Source organism: Bombina bombina, chromosome 1 (assembly GCF_027579735.1).
Source record: "Bombina bombina isolate aBomBom1 chromosome 1, aBomBom1.pri, whole genome shotgun sequence".
Lineage (NCBI taxonomy): Eukaryota > Metazoa > Chordata > Amphibia > Anura > Bombinatoridae > Bombina > Bombina bombina.
In genome coordinates, this window is record NC_069499.1 from 819,979,739 (window position 1) to 820,002,896 (window position 23,158).

The following is a 23,158-nucleotide window of genomic DNA, read 5'->3' on the forward strand; positions in this document are numbered from 1 at the left end:
ATTTATTTTAATGCTTATTAGCTGATAGTAGACAGTATATTGGGTAGACTAGATCAAGCTTTTGGTTTGTATCTGCTGATCAAAACTATCCAGTTTAGTGAAAAGAATCAGTGTCTCTTCGATTTCTCACATATGAACTATTTCTATAGAAATAAATAGTTGGAGTGTACCAAGATGCCTTTGTTAAAATATGGATAGTTCCTTTAACGTCTTACCTTTCTGTTTGAGTGGGGGTTCATGTTTTATAAGTTTAGTGACATCTTAAAGGGATAGAAAGGTCAAAATTGAAACATGAATGAGTGCATTTCTATCTTAAATGAAGGCATGTTTGCACTATACTTACACTAGCAAAAATGCTTCTTGTAAAAGTCATTACTATCTTTCAATGGCATACGTACACATGCTGAGAGGGCCCAAGCACCAGTATTTAACCTTTTAACGCCGTTCTATTCCATCCTAATTGCACTGGGCTTTAGTGCCGTTAGGACAGAATAGAACGTCCTAACAGTTTCTACCTCCTGTGCCCCCTCCGTTGTTTCCTCTCTGATGGATCTGGATGGGGGACGTGCCTAGAACCTTAGGCACTCCCCCAGGATCCAATCAGCATGCAGGGGGTGTAAAGATCGTCCACTGCAACACTGTAACAGCCAATGAGTGTAATCATTGGCTGTTACAAGTGTATCTGCTTCCGCTCTTCCCTCACTGCGATCTGAGGGAGAGAGGAAGGGAGATTGACGTGTCACTGTTTGTGAAAAGAGAAAAGCATTTTTATATAGTTTAGTAGGATTTTGGGGGAGGTGAAGTGGGAATTGGTGGTGGTAAAATGGGAATTGGTAGAGAAAAAATCCCTTATGGCACGCTATTCAGCAGAAGAGGCTTATGCCATTCTTGCCGAAGATTCAGGAAGTGAAACCCTCTCTGCTCTGTCTGACAGCGCAATCCTTATGGTATCAGATATAGAGCCCCTGACTGATTCATCTAATGCTGGTGCTCCCTGCCCTCCACCTAAAAGGAGGTGTCACACAAATTACCAAAATTGGCTACCCCCAAATTCAACTGCCCCAGAAATGCCCGAATTTACAGAGACTACTGGCATCACAAATGATGTTCCAGTATGTGAGTCAATCTCTCCCTGATTCTGACGCATACCATGTTTGAGCATATAGTTGCTCAAACAAATTTATATGCCAGCCAGTATCTGTCAAAAAATCCATAATCTCAGTATGTCAGAAAAAAATACCTGGCACCCCACTGACATACCTGAGATTAAAAAGTTTTGGGTCCTGACATTAGTAATGGGGATTGTGAAGAAACCCAGCATACGATCATACTGGAGCCAGAACCCCACCCTGGCTACCCCTCTTTTTCCAGGGGTATGAAGAGGGATAGATATGAACAGTTGCTGTGGTTTCTCCATTTTGATGATAATGCCCAGTACCTCCCCAGAAATGACCCCCTGCATGACAGGTTATTTATAATAAGGCCCCTGATAAACCATCTGTCCCAAAAATGTAAAGAAGTTTACATCCCTGGCCAAGACATTTGCATAGATGAGTCCCTCATAAAATTTAAGGGGAGATTGCTTTTCAAGCAATATATACCTTCCAAGAGGTTCCGCTATGAGGTAAAATTTTATAAACTCTGTGAATGCAGTACTGGGTATACCTGGGCATTTCGCATCTACCAGGGTAAAGATAACCACTTGGATCCACCTGGCTGCCCAGATTCAGTTGGCACAAGTGGGAAAATTGTGTGGGATCTCCTACTACCCCTGCTAAATAAAGGGTACCATTTGTGGCTCAATAAATTTTACACCAGTACAGAGCTATTAAAAAATTTATTTTATTTTGAAACAGTGGCCTGTGGCACAACACAAAAAATCAGAAAGGTTTTCCCCCAGAAGCTGACGTATGGAAAGAAAAGTAGGGGCATAACGTCAGCTTTACGCCACAATGAGCTACTGGCCCTTCGGTGCACTGATAAAAAAAGATGTGCACATGTTCTCCACAATGCACGATGAAGCTACAGTGCCAGTGTCTGAAGGGAAGATCTGCACAGATCCTAAAGCCAAAGTGCATTGTGGAGTACAACAAAAACATGGGTATATAATGCATATGTGCTCTACAAAAAATCAGGCACAGGGAAACCTTATACTTTTTTGGAATTTTTGTTAAATGTAACATCTGATAGTTTGTTTAACCAGACCCCTAATCCTCCCACTGTTCATTCTGAAAATGTCCAGCTACTCTGCGGCAGGCATTTTCCCACTAGGATCCCCCCACTGCCTACAAAAGAACACCCCAGAAAAAATGCAGAGTCTGCTATAAAAAAGGAGTGAGGAAGGATTCTAGTTACCATTGCCCTGACTGCCCCTCTCTACCTGGCCTCTGTATCACTAATTACTTTCAAATATATCACACAGACTTAAACTTTTAATTTGAAAGCAATCTGTATGTGTTCCTAATTTATTTTATTTTATTATTCTGTATTCCTAACTTCATAAATCCCCTGACCTTGTCCTGACATGTTATCCACTCTAAAGCCATGATAAGTTATACAAAACAACTATTGTTGTACTCATGGGACATCACTGAGCACAAATATGGGTGTAGTATAGCAGTAAAACATCAAAATTGCAGTGTTTGGCCCATATTTATCAAGCTCCGTACGGAGCTTGAAGGGCCGTGTTCCTGGCGAGTCTTCAGACTCGCCAGAAACACAAGTTATGAAGCAGCGGTGTAAAGACCTCTGCTCCATAACCCTCTCCACCTGCTCTGAGCAGGCGGACAGGAATCGCCGGAAATCAACCCGATCGAATACAATCGGGTTGATTGACACCTCCCTGTTGGTGGCCGATTGGCCACGAGTCAGCAGGGGGCGGCGTTGCACCAGCAGCTCTTGTGAGCTGCTGGTGCAATGTTAAATGCAGAGAGCGTATTGCTCTCCGCATTTAGCGAGGTCTTGCGGACCTGATCCGCAGTGTCGGATCAGGTCTGCAAGACCTTTGATAAATTGGGTCCCAAGTGTGAAAAAAGCAAATAAAAATATATGACCACTAAATTTGACCAGGTGTTGTGACTAAGTGGCTACAAAAAAAGACTAAATATAGTCCTTTTTCAATACCCTGAGTTGTCTACTTTTGCAAATGGAATGCCATGATGGGGTAATTTTCATTTCTGGGCTGCCATACTGTCTCAAAGGCAACATAGGGCCCTGTAACTTCCTGAAACCCCATAAAACCTGTGGATAGGGGGTATTGTTGTACTCATAGGACATCACTGAACACAAATATGGGTGTATTATAGCAGTAAAATATAGAAAGATGATATAAACAGCAAAAAGGCAGTGTTTTTGTGATAAATTAAAATATGAACATTACATTTGGCCAGATGTTGTGACTAAGTGGCTACAACAAAAAGACTAAATAGAGTCCTTTTTGAATACCCTGGGTTGTCTACTTTTGCAAATGGTATGCCATGATGAGGTAATTTGCATTCCTGGGCTGCTATAATGTCAAAGGTTCCAAATTTCCATGCATAAAGAATGAAATGGTCAGACCCCATATTTGGCCCTGTAACTTCTGTAAACCCCATAAAATCTGTACATGTGGGGTACTGTTGAACTTGTAGGACATTGCCAAACACAAACTATGTGTGTTTTATAGCAGCAAAACATAAAAGGTTGAAGACAAAAACAGCCAAAGTGCAGTGTTTGTGTAAAAAATGCATACAAAAAATATGACCGCTACATTTAGCCAGGTGTTGTGCCTAAAGGGCTTTAAAAAAGATGTGACATGGCCCGTTTGGAATATCCTGGGGTGTCTACTTTTGCAAATGGTATGCCATGATGGGGTAATTTTTATTCCTGGGCTGCTATAATGTCTCAAAGAAGACATAGGCCCAGAAAATCAAGGTGCCAAATTTCCATGCATGAAGACTGAAATTAGCAGACCCCATAATTGGCCCTATAACTTCTGTAAACCCCATAAAATCTGTACATAGGGCTACTGTTGTACAAATTGCAGTTAGTGTAAAAACGCATACAAAAAATATGACCACTACATTTGGCCAGGTGTTGTGCCTAAGGGGCTTCACAAAAAGATGTGACATGGTCCTTTTGGAATACCCTGGGGAGTCTACTTTTGTAAATGGTATGCCATGATGGGGAAATTTCATTCCTTGGTTGTTATAATGTCATAAAGAGGACATAGGCCCAGAAAATGAATGTGCCAAATTTCCATGTAAATGGGCACAACCCATATTTGGCCCTGTAACTTCTGTAAACCCCATAAAACATATACATTGGGAGTACTGTTGTACTCCTAGGACATTGCCAAACACAAATATATGTGTTTTATAGCAGCAAAACATAAAAGGTTGATGACAGAAACAGCCAAAGTGCAGTGTTTGTGCAAAAAATGCATACAAAAAATATGACCACTACATTTGGCCAGGTGTTATGCCTAAGGGACTTCACAAAAAGACGTGACATGGCCTTTTTGAGATACCCTGGGGAGTCTTCTTTTGCAAATGATATGCAATGATTGGGTAATTTTTATTCCTGGGCTGCTATAATGTTTCAAAGAGGACATAGGCCCAGAAAATCAAGGTGCCAAATTTCCACGCATAAAGACTGAAATGGACAGAACCCATATTTGGCCCTGTAACTTCTATAAACCCCATAAAACCTGTACATGGAGGGTACTGTTGTACTCATAGGACATTGCTAAAAAAAAAATTGTGTGTGTTTTATAGCAGCAAAACATAAAAGGTTGAAGACAGAAACAGCCAAAGTGCAGTGTTTGTGTAAAAAATGCATACAAAAAATATGACCACTACATTTAGCCAGGTGTTGTGCCTAAAGAGCTTCAAAAAAAGATGTGACATGGCCCGTTTGGAATATCCTGGGGTGTCTACTTTTGCAAATGGTATGCCATGATGGGGTAATTTTCATTCCTGGGCTGCTATAATGTCTCAAAGAGGACATAGGCCCAGAAAATCAAGGTGCCAAATTTCCATGTAAATGTGCAGACCCAATATTTGGCCCTGTAACTTCTGTAAACCCCATAAAACCTGTACATGGGGGGTACTGTTGTACTCGTAGGACATTGCAAAAAACAAATATGTGTGTTTTATAGCAGCAAAACATATAAGGATGATGACATAAACAGCCAAAGTGCAGTGTTTGTGTAAAAAATGCATACAACAAAAATGACCACTATATTTGGCCAGGTGTTGTGACTAAGGGGCTTCACAAAAAGACGTGACATGACCCTTTTGGAAAACCCTGGATTGTCTACTTTTGTAAATGGTATGCCATGATGGGGTAATTTTCATTCCTGGGCTGCTATAATGTATGAAATGCGACTTAAGCCCAGAAAATAAATGTGCTAAGTTTCTATGTAAATGGGTAGGCCCTATGTTGGGGCCTGTAAATTCCAGAAATCTCAGAAAATCTGTACATGGGGGGTATCTTTATACTAATGGGACATCACTGAACACAAGTATAGGTGTTTAATTGCAGTAATATATATCAGGATGATGATATTCACAATACAAACATTTGGCAAACAAAAAATGTATAGCTTGGAAATAAATATTTGATGCTAAAAGAAAGACATATCTGTACTCTAAAAAACAATATACAATTAGTGTGGGTTCACTTAATGTGAAAGGGGTAAATTATGGTTGAACAGACATATAGCTGAAATTCAAGGTATTGTTTACGTTCAGAACTTGGACAATTGCCTATGTCATGAAAGGGTTAAACACCACACATTCTCAGATAATACACATTTTCTTGTATGGCACAAATTAAGTCTTCACAGACACAATACATCTTATTGCTACCTCTCTGAGTAGGCATCTTGGTTGAATACTGGTAAACTGACCATCACAGCATATGTACAAATGCCAATCAAAAACAGTAATAACTTTTACTAGAAGCCTTTTTGCTAATGGAAATATATATTTTTGTATTTATATTTTTTGTATGAACCAAATCCCCAAAGAGTTGCATATTTTTATCATCTTCCAAAGGTTAATTACAATCCACAAATCCCCTCAGGGAGACCCATAATTTCTGGAATAGGGTCACTCACCTATGGGCTATTGTAATACATAGATGTATATCTGCAACCCATTGTATTAAAGTCTAAATAATATTTTAGAAATACTATTGATGTTATCAAGAAGTTTGAGGGATTCACTTGGCAGAGCAATTATATATGGGTTACATGTGAGTTATTTAATAGTTTCAACACCAAAAAAATAGAACAGAAAGGAAGTCTCTCAGCCAAAAACATCTATGTAACAGTCAATAAATGCTCACTTTAAATTGGAAATGGGGGAATGTAAATAAAGTCAGATGAACATAGGTATATACCTAAATTTCTCCCAAAAATCTCAATACCAGCTATACTTGTGCAGGTAAGCGGAAAACCATGCCGTATCGCCACTGCAACATCACACATCCGAGCTGGGCATGAGTTAAGATTTTCCTACCTGGTTCACGTAGGGAGGAGAAAAGTTGGTTCCACACAAATGACTCGCACCAGTCCCGGGTTTATTGCATTATTGAAGATGAATTATTAATTTTGGAATACAATATTTATATTAATTAAAATGATAATAATAAAGAATTCACTTGTGAGAAATTTAGCTAAATATAACAACTTTTATTTAGTCACAGCACTCAAAAACATAATTTATGTAAGAACTTACCTGATAAATTCATTTATTTCATAATGGCAAGAGTCCATGAGCTAGTATGTATGGGATATACATTCCTACCAGGAGGGGGCAAAGTTTCCCAAACCTCAAATGCCTATAATACACCTCCCACCACACATATACTTCAGTTTAACCTATAGCCAAGTAGTGAGGTGTAAAAAGGTGTAAAAAAACATTCAAAAAAAGAGGAACTGGAAAATAATATTGTGCTTTTATACAAAAAAATAAAACCACCAAAAACAGGGTGGGCCTCATGGACTCTTGTCATAATGAAATAAATTAATTTATCAGGTAAGTTTGAAAAAGCCGGAATGTAAAACGGAGAAACATGTTAAGGGAGTGTTTTTTTTTCATTTTTCTTTTTCATCTCCTAACTTTTTTAAACTTTAGAAAACAGATGGGACACAATAATTATTTAATAACTTTATAAAACATAGTACATACTATACTCTATATATTCTCAAGTTAGCAGTAACCACGTTGTTTGTAGACACGCCGAGCGAATATAGTCCAAGAAAGTATTTACTTAGTGGCTAAATTAAAATTGTTTAAAAACCGCCAGTAATTTGATTTAGAAATAAGCTGTAATTGACATACAGACCGCTGTTAAATTACTCTCTGATTAGCAGTTAAAAACTTTATGAATATATATTTCGGATTAAAATCCGTTCTGAATTTGTAACATTTCAATGTAAGTGGCTCATTACTAACAGTGACTAGGCGATACTTAATTTGTTGCCCTTCAAATAGATTACACACGTTAACCCCAAGCCACATTACTATTTAACTTTAATAGCTACATAAAAACAGCCTACGGATCAACCTCAGAGAATCCCCAGTATCCTAAACATTTGAATACTATCACTGATACTAAAAGTGACATAAAGGGTGTAATACTGACTTAATAACAGCAAGTCAGGGGTGTAAAGATACACTGAAATAAATCACACTGAGATAGAGGAAACATCACATAATACTATTATTTGCTCAATTTAAAAACCCTTTATTTAAAATATTCGGCTGTGAGTTACATAGTAAAAATGTTATCAAATCCGGAATATTAATCCATCAACATATTCACTCACTGCTGTGAGTTATACCTGTATAGTAAAAATGTTGTAACAAATCCGGAATATTAATTCATCAACATATTCACTCACTGTATTTACAATTATGATAATAATTTTATCCAAATAAAGAGACAGTAAGTCTTAAAGGGACATGAAACCCACATTTTTCTTTTATGATTTAGAAAGAGCATGTCATTTTAAACAACTTTCTAATTTACTTCTATTATCTAATTTGCTTCATTCTCTTGATATCACTTGCTGAAAAGCATATCTAGATATGCTCAGTAGCTGCTTATTGGTTGCTGCACATAGAGGCCTCGTGTGATTGGCTCACACATGTGCATTGCTATTTCTTCAACAAAGGATATCTAAAGAATTGAGCAAATTAGATAATAGAAGTAAATTGGAAAGTTGTTTAAAATTACATGCCCTATCTGAATCATGAAAGTTTAATTTTGACTAGACTGCCCCTTTAACTAAAATTTTACTTCACTAACGTACATGTGGTGAATAATAAACTCTTGTAACATTCACCCTATTAAAGGGACAGTACGTGAAATAAAAGATTCACCACTTTAATAGTGCAACATATTCTATCCAGCAGTACATTGCAACTCTGGAAACACATAAATATTAATTACTTTGTACTAGTAAATCAACTAAGGGCATCTTTATTCTGTTAACAAATTATAATCTAGTGAACAACACATTAGTTCACTAATTCAGGACAGATCATATAAGATACAAAACGTGAATTTAAACAATCTATCCTGCATATCTTAGTGAATTTACCTATTTGCAAGCTTTTATGTTACATTATTTTGTAGTAAGAGAATTCCTTGATTCCCAGAATACCTAAGTGCTATTATTCGTGAATGCCCTTGTTCTGTTTGTGTTTTTAATTTCTATCTGTGTTATATTTTAAAGTGTTGTAATAAAAGTTAAATTTTAACTTTATTTCCTTACCTCCATTCCATATCAATAAGATGCTTCAACAATAACATGGGGAGAGGGAATTGCTAGATAAATGCATTTTGTCAATGGTCAAAATTGTTTTTGTCTTAAGTGCTCCAAAAAGTTCTTACATAAATTATGTTTTCTTTCATGTAAATGGCAAGAGTCCATGAGCTAGTGACATATGGGATAAAATACCCAAGATGTGGAAGTCCACAGAAGAGTCACTAGAGAGGGAGGGATAAAATAAAAACAGCTATTTCGGCGGAGAAATTAAATTCTTATAAACAGAAGAATCAAACTGAGACAGCTGCCTGAAGAACTTTTCTACCAAAGACTGATTCAGAAGAAGCAAATACATCAAAATGGTAAAATTTAGTAAATGTATGCAAAGAAGACCAAGTTGCTGCTTTGCAAATCTGATCAACTGAAGCTTAATTCTTAAAAGCCAACAAAGTGGCAACTGATCTAGTAGAATGAGCTGTAATTCTCTGAGGCAGAGACTGTCCTGCCTCCAAATAAGCCTTGTGAGGCCATGCTGGCGCTATCAGAAACACATGCAATTGTTCCATTATGATCTTGGAGATCACCCTTGGAAGAACTAGAGGCGGAAAAATATCTCTGCCTGAGGATCCCTGGACCTGGAAAGGTATCTGGGAAGTTTCCTGTTTAGATGGGAAGCCATCAGATCTATTTCTGGAAGACCCCACATCTGTACAATCTGAAAACACACATCTGGATGGAGAGACCACTCCCCTGGATGCAAAGTCTGACGGCTGAGATAATCCGCTTCCCAATTGTCTACACCTGGGATATGAATCTCAGAAATTAGACAAGAGTTTGATTCCACCCAAGAAAGTATCCGTAATACATATTTCATTGCTAAAAGGACTGCAAGTCCCTCCCTGATGATTGACATATGCCACAGTTGTGATATTGTCTGTCTGAAAGAGAATGAAAAGTTCTGTCTTTAATAGAGGCCAAGCCTGAAGAGCCATGAAAATAGCACAGAGTTCTAAGATATTGATTGGAAACCTCGCCTCTAGAGGATTCCAAACCCCTTGTGCTGTCAGAGACCCCCAAACAGCTCCCCAACCTAAAAGACTTGCATCTGTTGAGACTACAGTCTAGGAAGGACGAACAAAAGAGGCCCCTTGAATAATATGATGATGGTCTAACCACCAAGTCAGAGAGAGTAGAATGCTGGGATTTCAGAATATCAATTGTGATATCTGAGTATAATCCCTGCACCATTGATTCAGCATGCAAAGCTGCAGAGGTCTCATATGAAAATGAGCAAAGGGGGTCCTGCACCATTGATTCAGCATGCAAATTAGCAGAGGTCTAATATGAAAATCAGCAAAGGGGATCGTGTCCGATCCTGCAGTCATGAGACCTAAAACTTCCATGCACATAGCCACTGAAGGGAATGATCGAGACTGAAGGTTTCGACAGGCTGAAACCAATTTAATTTGTCTCTTGCCTGTTAAAGACAGAGTCATGGACACTGAATCTATCTGGAAACCTAAAAAGGTGACCCTTGTCTGAGGAATCAAGAAACTCTTTGGTAAATTGATCCTCCAACCATGTCTTTGAAGAAACAACACTAGTTGATTTGTGTGAGATTCTGCTAAATTAAAAGATTGAGCCAGTACCAAGATATCGTCCAAATAAGGAAACACTGCAATACCCTGCTCTCTGATTACAGATTGAAGGGCATGGAGCTGTCGCTAGGCCAAATGGAAGAGCGACAAATTGGTAATGCTTGTCTAGAAAAGAGAATCTCAAAAACCGATAGTGAGCTGGATGAATCGGAATGGGAAGATAAGCGTCCTGTAAGTCTATTGTGGACATGTAATGACCTTGCTGAACAAAAGGCAGAATAGTCCTTATAGTCACAATCTTTAAAGTTGGGACCCTTACAAAACGATTAAAAAACTGAATTTTCTTTCTTTAAAACATCTTATGGGAGATATGGATGTAGTTTATAGATCGTCGGACAAGGTGGGGGGGGGGGGGGCATAGTTGTCCAGAATAAGCAAGACTACTTAAAAGAGGCATATAATATATTAAATGATGGGGATACTTATAGATCTTTAACATTTAATCCAACAAATGCATATAAACAAGAACTTTGGGAATTGTTAATAACAGAAAAACAAGATAGGATCTTAAATCAAGAGGAGTTGAAATTTGTACATGAAAATCACCCTAAGATCACATGTTTTTACCACCTCCCAAAGGTACACAAAAATGAAACCCAGCCACCAGGGAGACCCATTGTATTGGGAATTAAGTCTTTCTGTGATAACCTCTCAAAATATATTGACCGTTTCCTCCAACCATTAGTAAAAAACACTAAAACATATTTAAAAGATACTCTGGATGTTATAAAAATATATGAAGGAATTGAATGGAAAATAGATTATTTTTGGGTGACCTGTGATTTATCTGCATTATACACAAGCATCCCCCATGAGAGGGGAGTGTCTGTATTAAAGAGAAGAATGCTCAAAAGGGGAGTTAACTCCAGTACAAATTGATTTTATTGTAAATTGTATCCATTTCATTTTAACACACAATTACTTTTTATTTGAGGGCAAATTTTACAAACAGATACAATGCACAGCGATGGGGATTACTTATGCCCCATCGTATGCTAATCTATTTATGTCTAATTTCGAGAATAACAAAATTTGGACTAATAACCCATATATACAGTATCTAATATAATACATTACCATCGGTTTATTGATGATATTATAATTGTATGGCAAGGAACATCTAGTGATATTGAGAAGCTAATGGAACATATGAATAACAATAACTATAATTTGAAATTTATGCATCAATCTTCATAAAATAGAATAGATTTTCTGGATCTTATATTTTTAAAGAAAATAATTGTTGTAAAGTGGGAGTTAAGAACTTTAGGAAAACTATGGATAGGAATGGTTTGTTGAATGCCCATAGTGGACATCTCAAAAAATAGAAAGATAATATTCCTTAGGGCAGTATCAGCGTATTAAACGCAATTGTACAAAATGAGAAGATTATACTTCAGAATCAGCTAGCCTTACTACTAAGTTTGAGGAGAAAGGATACGACAAACATATACTAATATCCACTAAACAGAAGGTAGACCAGATGGATAGGAGATCCCTAATAGAGCAACCTAAAAAGGAAACAAATAAAATACATATTCAAAACAGTAATCCCAAACTCATAACAAAATTTAATAGCCAGCATCATAAAATTAAGAGCATTATGAGAAAACACTGGCAGATACTAAGACTAGATCCAGTGTTTAAACAGTGTATAGTTGAGAAACCAGATGTCATCCTTAGGAAGAATAGGGACCTAAAAAATATTCTTGCCCCAACTAAACTTAGGGGAGGAAAAGGACAAGGGTTAGATATGGCACAATGGGGAGGAGCAAGCCCAGGTACATATAAATGTAAAACTTGTGATTGTGTAATGTGCCTCCACATAAGTAAAGATAACAACCTTTTCTTCAGTTCAAACGGTTCCAAAGAATTTAAGGTTAAAAATAGATGTACTTGCATGAGCACTTATGTAGTGTATCAATTAAAATGTAAGTGTAATTTTATTTACCTAGGGGGAACAAAAAGAAAGGTCAAAAATAGATTTAAAGAACACCTAACCAATATAGCGAAGGGATTGGAAACACACAGTGTGTCATTGCATTTTAAATTAGCTCATAATAATAATGTTAAGGATTTGGAAATTAAAATAATTGAGTGGGTTCCCCCAAATGTCTGGGACACTAATAGACTTTTAAGGCTCAGGCAACGCAAAACATATTGGATACAAAAATTAGATTGTCTCCAACCCAAAGGATTAAATGTGGATTGAGATATCCAATTATTTCTTATATGATTTTATCTTTTGAATTAATATAGAGTAGAATATATAGCACCTTGAGGTACTTGTATTGGTATATTTTAATATAGTGTAGGAGCAATATCTTATCAAGAAGAAATATTTTAGGTGTAACGGTAATAGTTTGCAATAATTGAAGTTATGAATTTATTAGGTCTATTTTTTAGGTATTTTGTAATATTCTTATTTACTATTGGGTTTTATATCTATACACGTGGTACATATAAAAAGTTAATATCATAACCTTTTAGAATTATTAATAACTATATTTTATTTTTTCTTAAGATATTTTATAATATGCATTGTATTATTTTAGGTATATACATTTTTAATGACTTTATATATTTACAATGCTCAAATGATAGGATAAATTTAAAAATATCTAATGAATTTGATTGATATACTTTGTATTTAAGTTAGGAATGGGTTAACATAGAATCTGGTCCGGAAATGGTCTATATAAGGGGTATTTCCTATTAAGCTAATCACTCTTGAAAAAGTTTCTGGTCATAGTAACGGAATGTACGCCGAGTGAGCTAAAAGAATAGGTCTCAGTGAGGCTACCGGGTCTGCATATAGTGGTCACGCTTGTGAGCTGAGAGATCTCAGTGCTTGTTTAGCACTTTTTTATAGAAACTTTTATTATCTGGTTCGCTGTATATCTAGTGTTATAACCTGTTGTACTTGGGCCTAGATTTACCTGCACGGACAATTTGTGTAACTTACACACTGATTGGCCCATTATTAACAGAAGCACAGAAGGATGCGGATCAACACCCAGACGCTGGAACGAGTGTGCTGGTTTTTTATACAACTTATGTGCACTTTTAACTTTTTATCCTGTGAGTAGCACTCTGGGACAGGGGCTATTAAAATAAAAGTGATTTGTGTATAATCTGCACTTTGATGCGTGTTGCGCTTTTCTACCTTTCTTTTTTTTAGTTTACTACTTGATAAGTCTGTGATGGGACTTTTTGATTTGGAGAGCAGCAAACTTTAAGATACACACTAAGTACAAATGAATGTATGAACTATTACACTGAAGAGTATTTCATTTCTTCATTTTATCTGATATGGTGTAGAGCTCAGTAACAGAAGGTATTTTAACCATAAAGGAGTAGAACTTTGGGCTCCTGTGTGTAAATACTTTACCTGAACACTAGGAGTATTATCAATATCTGTATTAAGGTTATACAGCAGCGCACAGTGTTGTTTGTGTTTCTTTGTTACATTAATCTTGATGATATTAAAAATAGCATCACAGATAAAATGATTAGCATGTTTAAGCAAACGAACAATGCTAGACAAATCAGGATCTGTTTCCTGATGTGCTAAGCTATCCAACCAAAAAGTGTATGCAGCCGCAACATCAGCCATAGAAATGACAGGCCTGAGAATATAGCCAGAATGTAAATAAACTTTCCTTAGATAAGATTCAATCTTCCTATCCAAATGATCCTTAAAAAAAGTACTATCTTCCATAGGAATAGTAGTACGTTGGGCAAGAGTAGAAAAAGCTCCATCAACCTTAGGGACTTTAAAGGATATAACTTCTTAAACCTAGAAGAAGGATTAAAAGAAGCATCAGGCTTAGACCATTAGTTAGCAATCACATCAGAAACCCCATCTGGAACAGGAAAAACCTCAGGAGTAATTACAGAAGGTTTAAAAACAGAATTTAAATGTTTACTAGTTTTGTTATCAAGAGGATCAGATGCCTCAATACCCAAAGTAACCAATACTTCTTTCAACAAAGACCAAATATATTCAATCTTAAAAAGATAAGAAGATTTATCAATTTCAATGTCTGAAGTAGAATCTTCTGAAGCAGAGAGATCCTCTTCAGAGGAGGATATTTCAGTATGTTGTAGGTCATCACAAATTTCTTCAGTTTTATGAGAAGTTATAAAAGACATTTTACATTTATTAGAAGGTGGAATAGTAGACATAGCCTTCTGTATTGCATCAGCAATATCATTTTTCATATTAACAGGGATATCATGTACAGCTAGATGTTGAGGAAACAACAGGTGCTGTACTAGTACTAATAGAAACATTATCGGCATGCAAAAGCTTATCATGACAACTGTTACATAATATAGCCGGATATATAATCTTAGCTTGCCTACAACAGATACACTTAGCTTTGGACGAACTGTGTTCAGGCAGCATGGTTCCTACAGTAGCTTCTAAAATAGGATCAGACTGAGACATTTTGCAAAATGTTAAAGAAAAAATAAACTTTAAACAAAATATCCAATTTCCTCATATAGCAGTTTCAGGAATGGGAAAAATTGCATATGCTAAATAAGCAGAAAAGCAAACAGCATAGCTCTCTAGAATATAAAGAGAGCAGAGAGCATAAAGAAAGTGGGGTAATATAACCAAAAACCAAAAAAAGTATGACGCACAATGCAAAGTAAAAAAATTTTGGCGCCGAACTACATAAGGAAATGACGCAACTCGCATCATAACAAGCACGACTTCGAACCAAACTAAGATCAATAAAGACGCAGGAAATGATGAAACTTGCGAAAAAAGTGCCAACAATTACGCAATAAATAACAACATTTTGCGTCCTTGTGAGCCTAGATTTGACCACAAATTTTAAGTAAAAAAACAAGTCAAATTGGAAAAAAAGACTAAACCCCAGGTAAGACATTTAAAAAAAAAAAACTTCCTTAAACATGATTCTCATACTGAAACTTTTAGACTGAAAAGGTAAATACACATAGACCTGACTCATGGCAAATATAAGTAAATAGATATATTTCATATATTTAAAACTTTATATTAATACATAAAGCGCCAAACATAGCTGAGGGTGTCTTAAATAATGATACATACTTACCGAAGACATTCATCCACATATAGCAGACAGCCAAGCCAGTACTGAAAAAGCAGCAGAGGTAATGGTATAAGAGTATATCTTTGATCTGAAAAGGGAGATAGGAGATGAATCCCTATGACCGATAACAGAGAACCCTTGAAAAGATTTCCCATGAGTGAAAACATAAAAATAAACAGGCAATACTCTCTTCACGTCTCTCTGACAAACACTGTACTCTGAGTGGAATTGGGCTTCAGAATGCTTAGAAGCGCTTATCATAGAAGAAATCATAAAAATTAAGCACAAACTTATTTCACCACCTCCATAGGAGGCAAAGTTTGTAACTGAAGTATGTGTGTGGTGGGAGGTGTATTTATAGACATTTGAGGTTTGGGAAACTTTGCCCCCTCCTGGTAGGAATGTATATCCCATACGTCACTAGCTCATGGACTCTTGCCATTTACATGAAAGAAATCTTAGATCACACGATACAAAATTCTATGCTTCCTTATTAGGTACCAATAAAATGAGTTACATTAAATATATTACATAAAACACATTGACATAACAGCATATAATTTCTTACATCAAATGCAAACAGACATGAAAACAACTTTATAGCTATAAAGTAAGTAAGTGCATAATATAATTACCTCTGGGGCCCCAGTAAGAAGTCTGTCTTTACTTCTGGTACTCTATTGCTTGTAACCTCTCTCTCTTTCTTCTTCTCTCTTCTCTTTCCTAAACTTTATATACCTATAATGACATGCCCCTTCAGCTAATACCTCCCAAAATATATAATGGTGGATGCTTGGTATCATTTTGGGTTGATTTAGAATGTGATTGGTTATTATAATTGTTGAGAAGTCTGAAATATATTTTTGTATCTCTGCACATATAGTTATTTCTGACTTTTTGGATAGCTGTTAGGAAACCATTTGGGCTATTAATTATGTTCCTGACATGGCTTCTGACATGGACTTTGTTTTAACTAAAATAATGTATTGCTTTATTCCTGGTGTGTCCATGATAATGTTAGTTTAAGCAGTTACATGCACACACGTATGTATATAAATTTATACATACATACACAAACAAATAAAAAAAATATATATATATATATGATCATATTTATCAATTACTCATATTGTAACAGCATCCTTAGCTCCGCACCTCTTTGAGGGCACCTCCAATTTCCCAGCAATCCGTGTGCTGTATGTGGATACTGCGAGGGGACAGAACGCCAAAACACCGACCGTGCCGGTCAAACCTCCCAGTTACATGACCCGCTGGTGCGTCACTATGGAATCCCGTAACTTCCTGGAGCCTCGGTTTCAGACCAAAATGCAAGGGGTGATAATCAGCCTTAGCTCCTCAGGCATGAAAGCGATCAAACCAAAAAATGAAGTCGGAGTCAGGCTGACAAATTAAAACATAACTTTTATTCTAAGTAGGTAATAGACAGATAGTCCACAATCCAAGTAGAAGACCTTGCCAGCCAGAGGTCTTCTACTTGGATTGTGGACTGTCTGTCTATTACCTACTTGGAATAAAAGTTAAGTTTTAATTTGTCAGCCTGACTCCGACTTCATTTTTTGGTTTGATCGGTTATATAATAGTATCCCACAGAACAAAGCAGTAGAGGCAATTATAAATCAATGCAGGGGTCGGGGCATGCTTGGTTAACATGCTAATTTTATTGTAGATGGTTTTGACTATATATTTAACCATAATTATTTTTTCTTTGAGGGCCGGCATTATGCATACATGTAAGGAACTGCGATGGGGGCTATGTTTGCCTCATCGTATGCAAATATACAGTCTATATGGCTTAATTTGAGGAACTTTATGTGTGGCATAATAACCCCTTCTATGATAATATTGAAAAGTATTTCTGCTATATAGATTACATTATTTTAATATGGAAGGGTGAGATGGAATTATCTAAAGCGTGTGTTGAACACTTAAACAATAATGATTGGAATTTGAAATAAATTCACTTTGAATATGTCCCATGAGAGTATAGAATTTTTTAACTTTATTTTGTTTTATGATAAAAAACACTTTTAAAGTAGCAGTTAAAAACGTATATATATTTAACTATTCAAGTTCTTTGACTAAAAATGAGTTGATTTTTTGGGTAAACTTTTCATTTTAAATAACAGTAAAAATCTAAGCCAATGTAAAGGTCCTATTATTCCTTTATTTTATATAAATTTACTTAAAAGTATGCAGTTTCTTACGTATTATATGCTGCACATAATCACATGAATAATAATAATAATAATATTCACTGCTTTGAGAAGAGTGTGGGATGTTTTAAATTTGTCAAGGGATTTATTACAACTAATAAAGGAAACAAATTTCACACACAAATAATGGTTCAAGGTGTGCTTTATCATTGTGAATGTCTTTACTGCATTAAAATACTTTCCATTATTATTTGTATTTGATCTAGAACCTTTTTTGCTTTTTATAGAAATTAGACTTTATGATTTATTTTTATTTATTTGATCCTGACACTCGTTTGCTCAAATTTCTTAAATGCATTTAAATGAATAAAGAAACTATCATATTTTAGTTATGTAGATTATTTTAATAATTTTTGCTTTGACATTATAAGCTACACTTTGTACATGACAAATTTATTGAGCTTCCATTTTGTGGAGAGAATGTAAAAAGAAAAGTTTTACAATACAAGAACCTTGCAGAATAAGTTTACTTTTCATCATCAGGTTTTGATTGGCCTAGAATCAATAAAACTCATTGATAAAATTAGAATCTCGCTAAAAATTGAAAAACTGTGAGTGACAAGAAAAGATCCATTATAATCAATGAAGCCGCATCTATCTTTCAATTATTCATATCTCCCCGACACTACTATGTCTACTATGTGAAGAACATTGGAATTTAAAATATTCATAACTTCCTTTTGTCTAACGAGGTATCAGGTTAGCACACAAGTGATAAGTGTTCATTTGTTTTCAGTTTGGGTGCTCTATTGAAGTCTACAGGGAAAAAAAAGTTAGTGCTGTGGCGATATCCAAAGTCCTCACAAACATTTTACTTTCAACTTGTAATAAACGTGCTAACCTGCGTGTTAAAAGTTCACTTCTGGTGGTGTTTGCTCATGAGCGAAAGCGAAAAATAGCGTGCAACTTGTAGCGTGCTTTTCGCCCGTACACAAACATTTTACTTTCAACTGGTAATAAACATGCTAACCTGCGTGTTAAAAGTTCACTTCTGGTGGTGTTTGCGCATGAGCGAAAGCGAAAAATATCGTGCAACTTGTAATCTGGCCCAGACTATAAAGTCACTATGTCTCATGAGCAGAAAGTTCTGAAGATCAATGCCAGAATATATTAGTCTTTCTCTGTAATTTAATTTATGGATATGTAACATATTATAGGAAAGAAAGGGCCAGATTACGAGTTGAGCGGTATTTATCATTCCCGCTCGTGCGCTAAATCCACTAGAAGAAAGCTTTTTGTGTGCGTCTGGTAGCGCTAGTTGAAGGTAAAATGTTTTCGCTTGCGTGCTTACCTGATGCACTCAAAAAGCAGACGTTCTTTTCAAATTTGAAAAGAAGGGTCCATACAGGCTTTTTTTGTGTTTTAATAAAAAACAGATTGTCATGTTTGTGCCAGAGTAGAAATAAATGCAATTTTTTTTGCCATGTGTTCACTGTTATATATTACTTTAGGGGGCTTGGTGCTTATCACCCTTTGAAAGAGCAGACAATTCTCTTTCAAATGAGAGGTCTTGATAGTCTGTAGCTGCTAATGGAGCTGAGATTAAGCGTTTTGAATCACATACCCCATTAAGTTCTCTTGCAGCTCCCCCCCTTTATGACATCAGCACATGCATGTGGCAACATCATCTGTACACCCAATGAAGGCTTGTGAGTGCCCCCTACTAAGTCACCAACAAACCCCGGCCTGTAGTGAGGAGGATTGCTGAAAATACTTCAGACATTCCACTGCATGATGAGAAGTTGATTACAGCTCATCACAAACACACAGGCCGCAAATGTGCATGATTAGAGTGGCTCGTCATGCACATCAAACCAGTCAAACTAGAAAGTATCTTTAAAACCAATACAGCAAACTGAAGTTGCGAGTGTTCAGCATTATTATATAACTACAATAGATGGAACTACTCTAAAAAGTATATATTGGCTAGATTTAGACACTTGTGTGGTTGCAGAGGGGCCTTGTTGCAAAAATTAGATCACATTAAATTTTTTGATCATTGCTTCACCTATTGTATATTTTCCAGACTTTTATTAATAGGCATTCCTGTCATAGTATTATTAGTGTTATTATAGTTGTGTGAAATGGCCAATATATAATATCTCAAACATCAGATGCAAATTGCTAACAATATGAAAAATAGTTAGAGCTGCTACACTTTGGAGACATACTTGCAAAATGCTTTATGTTTGTTATTGTCATGGTATAATCCCAAACATTCATAAAAAGAGAATCATTGAACTTGTTGCAACCTGTGCTGAACAGGTTCAGTCTGCCGTGCCCTGTGTGAGATCTGTATCTTGTCTATCTTTGTAAAGTATGTCCAGTCTGCCAGTATCTCACTCTGTCTGAGAGATCATCTATTGTATATCTGCCTGTGTTTCCACTAATCCAGTACCAAGGTTTGAGACCTAAAACACAGCAACGTGCTGAAGGAAAAGGGAATGTGAGCTTGGCTAACCCTTGTGGTGCAAGGCAGGCATTGCATACTAATAAATATACAGGTGCAGTTATTATCAAAATATATATACTTTGTATTGAATCTCCTCCTGCTGCACCATTCACAAAGGAAGAGTCATTCCATATAAAACCCTGTAACTCACTTTAATCAGTGTTTGGACATTGTTGAACTTTATATTTGTGTTTCCTGGCATTCTATGTTTGTTGTTTCCCTTGTTCCTTATTTCCCTTTGGTCCTTGATCCCTGGCTTGACTATCTGGACTGCTATATTGCCTTGCCCTTACCTTCTGTGATTGCAGATTGGACTGATTACTGGCACTGACCCCGGGCTTTGATACCTGGACTGTTCTATTGACTTGCCCTTACCTGCTGTATTTGCCGATTGGACAGCTTTCTGGTTTAATTCTAACCTGTTCTGTCTTGCTACCTGCAAAAATAAAATGTCTCCACTACCTCTGCACATCAGGTCCCAGTATAACTAGAACAACATTTTTAATATATAACACAAAAAGATCCCAGCACTGGATTCTATAAAGATTTATTAAAAAATAACAAATTATAACAGCAATGTCATCATATGAGGGGCTCAACTCATTCACATACTCCTCCTTACTCAAACCCACATCCACCAAAAAACAGAAAAAAACAGACAAGTTGTCAATCTATTGACAAAAATGTTGCCAATTGTTAAAAAAAAAAGAAATTGTGCAACCCCCAAGGCGTCTCAAGGGGTAATGACCAGAATCACCTGCGAACACAGTTACTATAATTAGAGAAAACCCCCAGCTTTTTTAATTCAGACGATCCTGAGTGGAGCTTCCACCCACCCACACTGATAAAAAAAAACTTACCCCTTAGTCAACTACTGAGAACCAAAAAGGTTGTTGATGATCCATTGGTTTGTCAAAAGAGATTGGTTGGGATGGCCCAAACATTTGTCAGAAGAGGACACCCCAGAGAAGTGTTGGATTTAAATATGGCCAAAGTAGCAACAATTGATAGGGGTAGTCTGTTCCAAAAAAAACCCATAACCCTATGAAATTTTCAGTTCCACTTGTCTGCCAATATGGTCTTCACAGTAAGAAACTTAAGACTATCATTTTGAAAAATTGGCATTTGTTGCAGGAAGATAATCGGGTTGGAAATTTGTTTAATGACACTCTGCTCTTTTCATATAAACATAATAAAAATCTAAGGGATGGCCTCATTCGGGCTGATTTGGGCTCAATGAGGAAACCCCTGGAGGTGGGGAAAAAAAAGGCTGTTTTGCCTGTATGAATTGCGCGCAATGTCATTCAATGCAACAGGGGGACTTGATCACTCACCCATATTCAGGTAAAAGGATCCCAATCCAGAGACAATTTTCTTGCAATTCTAAATTTGTCATTTGTGTGGTTAAATGTCCCTGTGGGCTTGCAAACGTAGGTAGGGGAAACCACTCAGTTTGCCAAAGATAGAATACACCAGCATAAAGCAGCAGTTTGGAAGTATGATGAGGATGCCCCTGTAGCAACAATTTTACTCAAGCTTACCATAACAAAAGCCAACTGAGATTTCAGATAGTAGATGGAGTACCCCTACTTTGACGTGGGGGAGCCAGACAGAAGTTACTTTTCAAAAAAGAAGCACAGTGGATTAGGAGACTAGATACCCTTACACCGAGGGGTCTAAATAGAGATATCTCCTGGGGTAACTTTGTGTGAAATACTGATCTGGGCAGAAATTGCAAATGAGATTGTAGGGTGAGGAGGGTTGGTTTCTATTTTCACAATCTCTATTCTGGCAGTTTACATATAGCAATTCTGTGTTAAAATACAAATATAGAAAGATTTTTGAGTTGCCATGTTTAATTGAAGATGGGAGGTTGCACACAGTTTAAAATGTTTGTTGTGTTTTCCTCCATCTGAAGACATATGTATGGGGGGTTGAATGGTATTACCCAATAAGGATTGAGATTTGACCTATAAAAAGCATCCTGCTGGTACACACCACATTCTCCTTGACAAAGAGTCCCGAAATGTGCGTCTGGGATCTTGTGACGCCATCCCCTGCTTGGGTCTGTGTATCTGAATGCTGCATATTGGAACGACATAACGTTGATTACTTACAACAGACGGAAAGATGCCTGGATAACACTGACAGTGGGGTAGGAGACCGGAAACCGGCTACAGACAAAATCATTCGCATACATGGTGATTAAGACTCAAAGACACCACGGACCACTCATTTGTAACACAGACTCACCTATTTGAAAACGCAAGCGTTGCAGCAAGTATATGAGGGTACCAAGTGGGAACATTGGTGGTTGGAGTGAGTGAAGATTAAAGCATAAATAATTATGGGATTGCGACTTTCTGTATCACTGTCACACGAACATACGGACTACTTATAAAACGAGTGTTAACTTACTTTAGATGTAGATGTTACAGATCACAGACCTATGTTTAACCCTACTGGGCGAGACTGTATCTCAAGTTTAACCTGGTGAAAATGTAAATACATTGGGACTGCAAAGCTTGAGAGTGCTAGTAATACACTGGATGATATAACTGGCAAATATTGAAAGTGATACTTTGTTTCAAGTTTGACTTGAATAAACAACCACAATACACTGGGACTGTATAACTTGATAGATTTGGCAACAGGTGCAAAATCACCTCCACTCAGGATCGTCTGAATTCAAAAATCTGGGGTTTACTCTATTTATAGTAACTGTGTTCGCAGGTGATGCTGATCATTCCCCCTTGGGATGCCTTAAGGGGTTGCACAATTTTTTTATTTTTTTTTCTTAAACAATTGGCAACGTTTTTTTGTCAATAAATTGACAACCTGTCTGTTGTTTTTGTTTTTGTTTTTTGGTGGATGGGGGTTTGAGTGACGAGGAGTATGTGAATGAGTTGAGCCCCTCATATGATGACATTGCTGTTATAATTTAAGTCATTTTTTAATAAATCATT